Source organism: Gordionus sp. m RMFG-2023, chromosome 2, assembly GCF_954871325.1.
Source record: "Gordionus sp. m RMFG-2023 chromosome 2, tfGorSpeb1-WG-v2, whole genome shotgun sequence".
Lineage (NCBI taxonomy): Eukaryota > Metazoa > Nematomorpha > Gordioida > Chordodea > Parachordodidae > Gordionus > Gordionus sp. m RMFG-2023.
This window is the reverse complement of record NC_088776.1, coordinates 59,058,810-59,067,636: the sequence shown is the minus strand read 5'-3', so window position 1 is coordinate 59,067,636 and position 8,827 is coordinate 59,058,810.

Genomic DNA, 8,827 nt, shown 5'->3' with positions numbered 1-8,827 from the left:
TATCTGGTTTTTATCAATAATTATTTTCCAAATTAATTATTTTTTAATTTTAAGAAATGTAAGCTTTAATTTTAAAATATAAAATATATATATATTTTTTTTTATATTCAAGGTTCTGAAAAGTAAAATAACTTTTCTAAAAAAAAAATAAATGAAATAATTTGCGTTATTGGATTGGACATGCGCGCTATATATTTAAAAATAAAAATGATAATTTTTTAAAATTCGTAATTCTGGTTATATATGCCCTATTGCAAATCGGTCCACCGGTCTAAAGTTCCGGGGCATAATGATCCTAAAACAACTAGGACTGGGCCTAATTTTTTTATCAAAATAAAATTATGATTGGAGTTCCCTTTTTTGAGGCGATAAGGACAAAGCACATTCATTTTTTTAATAGAGAAAAAGTTTCAAATTTGCAATAATTTTTTATGAAGTTATTATATATATATATATATAATTTTTGGTTTATGGTCCTAAAACAAGGTCTTTCCGAGCGCTTGGGGGGGGGGGGGGTCTAAAGAAATTAAAAAACAATTCGGACGGTGTTTGAATGATTTATCAAAATAAAATGACAATTAGAATTTTTGATGTGACATTAGTGACATTTTTTCGTTGTTGCTTCATTTAACACGTGATATAAAAAGGCGTTGTCGGGCCGTTCTAAAAAAAAAATAAAAAATTTTGGACTAAAATCGGTATTCTCGAAAGTTCGTAATGATTTGTCTACTACTCAAAGCTTTTTATCCAGTCGTCGATATCCAAGTTAATTGTATCATTTTTTTTCTCCCTCATATAGTAAATGAAATTATAACTATCAATATTAAATCATTTTCAATAGTTTTTAAGTACTGTTTTGTTCAGTTGAACTCTACGGGAGGGGATATGATTCAGTAAATTTCATTAGAATGATAGGGGAGTCGGGTCATGTGATTCTATAGCATCGTGACCATTTTTTTGGAACCCCTCTGGGTACCTCCTCTAGTACCCCTATCACCCCCCACCATTTTTAAAATATTTATATCAAGTGTCAAATAAGTGGATGCTTGAGCATAAATATGAATTCGATCAGATGAACGGATTAAACACCAACAAATAAATTAAAAAATTTTGGATATTATAATAGCTATAGCTTTACAAAACAAACCGGGGCCATTTAGACCTGTCACATACGTCCCTCTTTAGGTTGTCCCTGGGAAAAAAATGTCAATGAATATTCCACCAAATGGTTAAAATCCTAAAATCCAAAAATGTCTAAAATTATGAAAATTTTAAATGTTTTTTAAATTATATATTTTTTTTTATCTATTTTTTTTTTGTTATTATTTTGCGATATTTTATCGAAAAATAAAGTTTTAGTTAGTTATATTACCAATCGCAATGTTAAAAGAATTTGTATTTTCTGTTATTATTTTTTTTATTATTTGAATCGACAATGCCACATGTGTTCATAATTTGATATATTAAAACAGTGGCCATTTTCGGAAAACGTCTGTGGCCTAGTAGGTGAGTACTTATATTCCTAATCGCATTGATCTTGGTTGTTTGAATCTAGCCAAAGCCAAGATCAAGATCATTCTCTGAAACTAATTAGGTGAACGTGTGCTACGGGGTATGATATATAGTAAACCAAATGCAACCTGGTTACTACATTATTGTTTACCCAAATTACCATAAGTTGACTTATGCAGTGACTAACATTAACCAAACAAAAAAATGCTGATAAAAAAACATATTGAAAATATTATAATAAAAAAAATAATATTACCATTGTCAACCTCATAGTAAATGAATTTTATTCCCTATTCTGTCTTTTAGATTTTAGTAAAAAAATCTAATCATTGACAGAGTTTTAACAAATTTGTAAATTATTTTTTCCAGCAGGCTCTAGTTGTCCATGTTGCACAATGCAGCTAACGTATAATAGACATAATGTTTTTATGTAGATTAATTTTCTTTCAAAGTTTTCACCCACATTATAGGGTATCTCCCACTGACTCCCTATAGGGGTGTCAGCATAATTGGCTTATCAGGGGCCGGGAGCAAGTAGAAAGCACTAGTTTTTCTATCCAAAACCTATATCGTACCTTTAAAAATAAAGTATACATTCAACCACCACCTTGCAAGTAACAAAATAAAATCTAAAGGTCATAAATTCCTTCAGCTATTAGAGAAAAGATTCACATTTACAAAAATTATTTTTAGATGTAGATAATTTTAATAAATAATAAAATTTTATTTTTATTTTTCCTATAATAAATTAAATAAAAAAGATTCAAAATTTTATCATAAAATTTTAAATGAGAAATAAAAAAATAAAGCACAATCAAGAAATCTCTATTTATGTTTTGGTATATTTTAAATCACGCTAATGATTTAAAATAAATAAATATAATTTAAAAAAACAAAAACTGTGTTGAACCAGCTTAAACCGGTTATAAAGTTATAAATGGTTCGGTTATGGTTAGGAAAAGTCTTAGCGGTTCATTATGATTTTGCTGTTCTGTTCAGTTTGGTTCTACATACTATATTAGAAATATACAATACGTAGATTTATAACCAGCCTGACAAGACTATAATGTTATAAGTTTATTGTAACATATTGTTCCGAAACGGTGAAAAAATATAAATATGGATTATAATTAACCAGAGGCCAATTTACATCATAATACACACAAAAATTATAAGAAATAATATAACGATCGATTTTGCAAATATAGACATCTTCGCTGCTAAAATCTGATTTATTAAACGTTTTCATCATTAAAATTTTCAGAGTTATGCTACAATGCTATGCGATCCTCTCTTTATGTCAATTAGATCTGCCTACAAATTTCAGAGTGTATGCAACAAGGTTAGTTTTATCTTCTATATTTTCCGCCTTAAGATTAAGTCCATAATGGATAAAATATATCATAAATCATATGTTGTTATCTTTTCTGGTTGACCTTCGAAATGTCCAAGAGTATTAAATTCCTGCAGGCTCTCAATTAGTCTCAATCTAAACAATGACTAAACGTAATTTTGCCCCCTTAACTCATCTTGGTCAAACCTATTTAGCTTTACCGATATATGTCTCAATGCTCTCATTTACGGGTTTTCAATTAAATAAAGGCTATTCGATCCTTTGCAACGCTGTCCTCGCAAATTTTCGAACCATGGAGAAATTACGAGCTTTCAGCTCATAAATCTTATTTTTAGTAAAAATAAATTCTTAAGAATAGCAAGATCTTGTATGCTCTCTCAACATTTATATTCTGTTAAACTAAAAAATTTTCAACGTAAGAGCTGAAATGGTTTGTAAAATATCTCTAACATGCCTCATAACTCTAAGTTAAACTTACAAAGATAAATAGCGGGATAGGTATCTGTTCACTATTTCCCATTCCATCTGTGGCTTCATTTAATCCAATATTGCATGCTCCAGTATTTTAAACCTTAACGTTTCTATCCAACTCCTCGCCAACCCCTTAACAACCTCATCCTAATAAAGGGATTAGGACATTCAGATGGGTTTAAATTAAATGCATACCTCTATTTGATCAATTTTACTATCTCCACATTACTTCCTTAACCGAGGCTCAAATTATGAATATGATTAACTTGATGAGTTTAACAAGGGGCATTTACCTATTTTGAATCGCATTTTTTCCTACACTTCCAAATGCGACAAACTCAGAGTTTATAACCTTTTTTTTTGCAAATATAAAAGTGGTCGCTCTAAAGCAGTTCTTATCCCTTTATCTCTCTCATAAATCACTAGGTTTATTTGATGATAGTTTCTACCAGGTGGGATCATAAATATTTTATGGAATGAAGGTTTCTCGTATGAAATATTATTACTGGCACAGACCTCTTTCTGTATCCAATATCGATCATATATTGTCTGCCGATATTATATACTTTAATTAATATATTGATATATCTATATTTTATATTAAAATAACAGTGGTCTACGACCTGACCACAATTATGCAGAGGCTCTTCCTCGAATAATTACGCTCGTTTTATACAAGGGTGCAAGGCTAACAAACCTTGTAATCCACAAAAATAAATTACGTGATCAAAAGTGCCTCTAAGAAGCAATCTTTATCTTTTGTGATATTTCTCATATCCAAGGATTATTTTTGTCAACGAATTATAATTTCTAATTTCTGTTTTACCTCATTTCCCGAATCTCATAAGCTGTAAGGAAGTAATTTAGGAAAATTAAGGTATGCAATGATATAAAAATATACTCAGTGTTCTATTACAGAAGGGTTTTAATATTACTTTATTCCAAGACTCAGCATATGTTAGTAAGATTGTTACATACTTCTTCCAAATTTTTCTTGAATTCTTTCCTGTTGTTAGTGCTGTGTTCACAACAACCTCTTAAAATTAAGTATGTATAACTTTTAATTGCATGCCCCCTCCTCTTGTTATAACATAGTTAAACTAACTACCCATATAAAAATCCTAGTGATCAACAAGTTTAATTACTTTCATTTTTTCCAACAAATGTAATTTTTTTAAATAATTTTACCACATTAATATTTATGTGTAGCTAAGGATGTTGCGCCAATTGAAATCGGAATGGCCTATGAAAAAGCACACATAAGGATCCGGCATTATTCTCGATGTTATAATTGGCTAAAAATATTAGCACATATAATCGATAAAAAAAAACCTATAAAGGACTGGATTGTTTGTTGATAAGGACTTTCACTTCCACTTATTTTACGTTAATTTTAGTTATTGAAGGATAATTATTTTCGATGTAATCTTTTAAGTAATTTGTCCGTTTGATTCATTTCGACTATGTTTGCTGTATACTAACGATGTTAGATTACCTAACAAAATAAAGGATGGATTTTATATTAATATGTGACCCTCGCTGTGTGCAATTTTAATTTAGATTCTCTACTGCACTATATACTAAAAGCTTTAATTATTTCCGGACGATACTTAAAATACAGAATATATTCTATACTAGCAGTGTCTTTCGCTGTGTGCAATTTTATTCAGACCCTCTACCGCATTCCAAAGGGCGGATTTATTCTCGGACGGTACCTAAAAGAAAGAATAGATTCTATATTTACATGTGTCATCATATTTATCTTGTATCCTACTACTTACCCTCATAAATAAAGCAATTTCTCTTAATCCAGAGTTAGCCGGCGTACGAAATCTTATGACTACCCTGGTCCCCTTCACCTCCTTACTTTGTACAGAAGCAACAGTTAGCAATTGCATCAAATCTTTACTTGGTTATTTGAATTCCACATAACAGTTTGATACTCTTCTTCTTATTCTTGGTAACAATTCCTAATTCAAGGTTGATATATCTTCGGTCTAGAATTGGAGTGCTCCACTCGACATTTTCAAAATTTTTGAGTTAGAAGTGGATAATTACTAATTTATTCCCAATATATATAAAAATAAAAACTAGATATAATTTTTGCCAAAGTTATAGCTCTGTCAATTTTGCGCTATTTGCATATAACGATGTATTTTTTGCTTCATATGCATGGCCTATCCTATTAAGTTATTTAATCACGTGTTGTTTTCCCTCCTATTTTAATTTTTTTTTCTATATTGAATCGTAAAATATTTTCATTCCATATCTCTATTCCAAACTAAATGTCAAGGTAAATTTTTTATTATATACAATACAATAATGAAATTTAACAATTTTTTAAATTATGCATATAATTTAAGTAAATTATTATGCATTACATGCTCATATAAAAATTGAAAATTAAATTATAATGAAATTTAACAATTTTTTAATAATTAACTTGCTCATAATTTAAATAAATTATTAAGCATTACTTGCCCATATAAAAATTAAAAATACAATCTTTATAATGAAATTTAAAAATGTTGTAACAATTTTTTAAAAATATACTTTCATAATTCAAATAAATTATTAAGCATTACTTGCTCATATAAAAATTGAAAATACAATCTTTATAATAAAATTTAATAATTTTTTAATAATTTACTTTCATAATTTAAATAAATTATTAAGCATTACTTGCTTTGCTCATAAAAATTGAAAATTTTAATATTTATAATGAGATATAACAAATTTTTAATAATTAACTTGCTCATAATTTAAATTATTAAGCATTACTTGCCCATATAAAAATTAAAAATACAATCTTTATAATGAAATTTAACAATTTTTTAATAAATTACTTTCATAATTTAAATAAATTATTTGCTCATATAAAAATTGAAAATACAATCTTTATAATAAAATTTAATAATTTTTAAAATTTACTTTCATAATTTAAAAAAATTATTAAGCATTACTTGCTCATATAAAAATTGAAAATACAATCTTTATAATAAAATTTAATAATTTTTTAATAATTTACTTTCATAATTTAAATAAATTATTAAGCATTACTTGCTCATAAAAATTGAAAATTTTAATATTTATAATGAAATTAAAAATTTTTTAATATTTCTAGAAGCAAAGCAAATTAAAGAAAAAGACTAAGGGAATGTGGTGAGGCCTATATCAATATCAAAGGTGATTTGAGAAGAGATGGTTCAGAATGATCATTCTAATAAATGTTTATTTCAATGTCATCTAAAAGTTAATGCAGATCAGAGAAAAATTATTCATGAAGTTTTTTGGAGCTTAACTGACGAAGCTAAGGGATCTTTCTATATCAAATTTATTGTTAGGTGGCGATGTAAAAGAAGGGTAAAAGATTCTTTAAATTATAAAAACTAATAATACTTATATTTTTTTTTGAAGTGGAGAATGTTAAAGTTAGAGTCTGCAGACAATTTTTTTTACAAACACTTGATATAAGTAATAAACGAATTAGTTATTTTTTTAAACATTTATACCAAAATTCCATTATAATTTATGCTTTAAAACATCTCTTCCCTTGGACATATGCCAAGTGGAACTTTAAAGTTTTTAAAAAATATAGGGGATAAGATAAGAGCCCTTACATCAGAACCTAAAGAATTTTATTTCTTAAAACAAAACCTACAAATCATAATTTTAAAATATAATTACGCATCTTTTTTGGGAACTTGTAGTCCCACCACGGTTTTTATATAATATTTTATTTTATTTTATTTTTGATGTGAGAAAACTATATATTTATATATTAGAATTTTTAGAAAAAATTATTAATTAAAATATTATGTACAAAAAAAATAAATTAATATTTGAAAAAATAAAAAAATTTAGTTATTAATACGACAAGTCAAATCAAAAATTCAAATCAAATATGGTGCTCATGGTCATTCCATTTTACAAGAGGTCGATTCAATACATAGTCAAATTGAAAGATGTTTAAGAAAACATGATATCCATAGCCCTCTGACTCTTTATAGATTAATAAGAGGTGCAAATCGCAAAAACCCATTTGAGGGGATTGAAATGACCCCAAATAATTATTTCGATTTCCATTCTTCATCAAAAAAATTCAAATTTAACCATATATTCACTAAATTAAAGTCAATAAAAATCTCAAAAACTGAACCTTTTTATTTGCAATATAGATTATCATTTAAATCCAATAATATGATTAAAGTATCAATTTTACAGGATTCGAAAACACGTAGATCAAAATTTGACCAAAAATTAGTTACAATAAATTTTTCAAATATTAAATTGATCCCGAGAACGAATAGTAAAACTAACGATGAGACTAAAAAAGATATTAGAACAATGTTAGAGTTTAGAGCTGATAGAGAATATATGGAAAAATTATTAATTAAATATTAATTTTATTTTTTTATTCATTTTTATTTATTGTTAAAATAGAAAAGAAAAAAAAAGATATAGTTAATTTATTTATTAAAATACATTAATAAAATGTAAATGGAGCATTTTGAACATTAAAAAAAAATCATATAGTGTTATATTTGCTCCACTTGCATTTTGATTTTATTAAATAAATTTTATATTTAAATTTTTTGAGCAAAAATTTTTTAGGCTATAATTAAGTAACAAAATGATAAATTATCTCTGAAATTTTTAATTAAATTGAGGAATAAGTTTTTCCTATATTTAATTTTAAACTTTAATGTTGTTTTTCTCATTTTAAACATTTGCGCAAGGAGCAGTCCAATAGGCCTATGATTTTAGGGGATTGACGTATAATAGTTTTAATAATTCAATTTTTCTATATTTGACCTAATGTTAAATTTGATATATGGAACATCTTTTCCATAGCGCAAGATTAAAAGTATTACAAGGCAATATGTGTTTGTAATGTAGCCGAGACATTTATTTACAAATGTTTTCTACGTTTTGTCTTATCACACCTCAAGTCCATAACTTATAGTCGACATAGCCAGAGTTTAAACATGCATATCAGAGAAGTAGGGATTTTCACATAGCTTTAACGTAATCACCTTTTTTAAAAATAGCTCTATAGTGTTTCCTATCAAATCCAGAGTTACCAAGGTTTATCTTGATCTGTATTAATATCTCCAATGATTTTATCTATATTTCTTCCACTATCTTTACAGTTTTCTACACTATTTATAATGTGGTTAAAGAGTAATAGTGATACCACACCCAACTTTAAGACAATTTCTAATTGAATATTTAAACTTGCATGAAATATCTCAACTATGTAATTCTAGTAGATAAAGAGATTTTACAAGATGGATTAAAATTCATACGTCACATGATTCAAATAGTGTTTACCATTAATCGAGTCAAAGATTCTCGAGAGGTCGATGGCCATGATAAGGATTACTTTCTATCTAAATGATCTCTTTTTTAATAATATTCTTAGAGTCGTAATAACTTCTATTGCTTTGTGTTCTTTTCTAAAATGATGTAAGGGAGTCATCATGGTTA